The sequence below is a fragment of the Myotis davidii genome, unplaced genomic scaffold, assembly GCF_000327345.1.
Source record: "Myotis davidii unplaced genomic scaffold, ASM32734v1 scaffold309, whole genome shotgun sequence".
In the NCBI taxonomy this organism is placed as follows: Eukaryota; Metazoa; Chordata; class Mammalia; order Chiroptera; family Vespertilionidae; genus Myotis; species Myotis davidii.
The window spans coordinates 2,769,821-2,772,426 of record NW_006383013.1 but is presented as its reverse complement, the minus strand read 5'-3'; the positions used below and the strand labels follow the sequence as shown (position 1 = coordinate 2,772,426).

The window sequence follows — 2,606 nt, the reverse complement described above, 5'->3', positions numbered from 1 at the left end:
AATGATTTGCCTAGAGCAGCTGTTCTCAACCTTGGCTGCACATTAGAATCACCTGGGAATCTTTTTAAAATCCTGATTTCTGGGCCTCATCCTCCGGAAAGTCTGTTTCTTTGTTACTAATGTTGTGGCCCCGCCCCATCACAAAGAAACAGAATTTCCGAAGATGAGGCCCAGAAATCAGGATTTTAAAAAGATTCCCAGGTGATTCTAATGTGCAGCCAAGGTGGAGAACCACTGGTCTAGACAGACGTTTGAAGGGATCTCAGAGGAGGGTCCACCCCTCCCACCCCCACTAAAGTAGTCCCAGTGGGTTTAACTTTGTTATATGGTTTCTACATATTTTTTTTAAATTTTTTAAATAAAAGGATTCTGCTGCTGAAACACAAACCACCACCATGAACAGAAACCTGCTAAATTTGGAAACTAGTAATAGCACACAGGTTATTCAAAGAACCCCCACCATCTGTTTTGCATGGGGGATGTTTCAAGAGACGGGAACGATCAAGTCCCTGAGACTAAAGCCAGCAACTCAGCCCATGGGTTTGAAGCAGCGTTTTCCAGTCTCAGCACTCTTGCCATTTGGGCCTGGATCATTTGCTGTAGGGCTGTCCTTTGTGCTGTATGACGTTCAGCAGTATCCTTCGTCTCTAACCACTAGATGCCAGTAGCATCCCCACAGCTGTGACAACCACAGTGTCTCCAGACAAGGCCAAAAGTCCCCCAAGAGCAAAATCATCACTGGTTGAAAACCACTGTTATATTCACATGGGCCATAAGACTGCGTCAATGTTTGAACCACCTTGATGTTTTTCTTGCCTTAAAAAAAAATAGAGCTGATAAAACGAATCTAGTGATTGAGGGTCAGCGTCATGCATGCCACTTGTCCTGTGCCACAAATAAGGGACTTAGTGTGTAAGGAGGGTTTGTTTGGACCAAAGTACTGAGCCTGGAGTTTGGGAGCCCTAATTTTAGAGTTTTTCCCACCTGCTTTCTTGCCTGTTGGCCGTCATTTGTGGCTGCTGTAGCAGAAAGGTGACAGCTGTCTCTTGCTGTCACTTGTTGGTACCTGATTTACAGCCTCTGTTGTGTGATGGAATGGGAAAGCTAATGAAGTTGGTGAAAATTTGTGAGTAGAATAACTAACTTTGACAAGAGACCAAGGGTCTTTGTTAAGTAAATCCTAGCCCTCCTGGTGTTGCTCAGTGGTTAGAGTGTTGGCCCATGTACCGAGGCAGGGCAGAACCGCCCCTCCCAGGCGGCGGGGTGCAGGAGGTTCCGGGGCCCGCCGATCGCTGCTCTGGGGGGTCGGAAAGGGTTGGCAGATCCGGGACTGGGCGAATGCCCGAGTTCTCTGGGTGGGAGCCTGTCGGCCTGGGTCAGCGGCTGGAGACCTGGACGCACCTGTGGTCCCAGGTTCAGGGCGCACTCACTTTCCCCAGCTCCTCTCAGCTCTGCTCCCCGGGGAGGCTCCGGGTGAAAGACGCGCTCGGAACCCAGAGCTGCATTTGCACCTGAGCTCTGAGTGTCCCGCTGACACTCAGGAGGGAGCCTCACTTTCCACGACCCGCCCGCCCCTTTTCATTCCTGGTCTTTAAATGCCCGAAGATTTCTCTGCCAGTTGTCGGGCAGGACAGGCTAGCAAGCATGTTCTTAGAAATAAGGGTCGGACTGTGCATTCTGTGCCTCCCCTTCCGCAGTGTGTGATTTATATTACGTAACATATGTGTATTTCGTATGAGATGTTTGTTTCTGTCTGCTTTTAGAATGCAAGCACCAAGAGGGAGGGTGGGCTCACACCTGTTTTGCTTGCTGTGTCCCTAGTGCCTCGTGCACTCCTCAGAATATACACTGAGTCGCCAGATTATTATGACCACCCCATCAGTATAATGAAGTGAATTAGTTATGCAAACAACAATAATAATAATAATAAAACCTTGAGAGTATTTGCTTAGGGAGTTTTCAATATTCAGTATATTTGGAAGTGTCAATGAAGTACAGTGGGGCCTTGACTTACGAGTGTCCCGACTAACGAGTTTTTCAAGATACGAGCCTTCTCGGCCCATTTTTTGCTTTGAGCTTTGAGCTAAAATTCGGGTTACGAGCCAGCTTCAGATACCCCACCGCTGTTGGCGCAGCGAACGTCACAGTGAATGCCACATCAGCCCAGCATCCCGTGTCTCACTCGTTCACTGTTGATTTGACATAGGAGTAATTTGAGTTACAAGATCCGTCACGGAACGAATTAAACTCGTAAGTCAAGGCCCCACTGTACTGACAGGGTGGTCATAATCTGGCCACTCAGTGTAGTGGGCACGCAATTTAGGGATAGCCCAGGTGTAGGCACTTCTGAGGAATGAGACTCTCCACAGGAGTAATTGTTTTCAGGGAGCCAGAGAATATTCCTTCAGCCGTGCTCTGTCATTCTAGACCAGTGGTTCTCCACCTTGGCTGCACATTAGAATCACCTGGGAATCTTTTTAAAATCCTGATTTCTGGGCCTCATCCTCCGGAAAGTCTGTTTCTTTGTTACTAATGTTGTGGCCCCGCCCCATCACAAAGAAACAGAATTTCCGAAGATGAGGCCCAGAAATCAGGATTTTAAAAAG

The 2,606-nt window shown here is 48.1% G+C and overlaps 1 protein-coding gene across 1 annotated transcript in view; it reads left to right on the top strand.

The window, feature by feature from the left end:
* The first annotated feature begins 206 nt into the window (after nt 1–206).
* The window catches only part of ANGEL1 (angel homolog 1 (Drosophila)), a 23,634-nt gene continuing 21,234 nt past the window's right edge, over nt 207–2,606 (top strand). The window contains exon 1 of the mRNA XM_015558032.1: nt 207–440. The gene's annotated coding sequence lies outside the window, so the exon portion shown is untranslated. The remainder of the gene's footprint in view (nt 441–2,606) is intronic.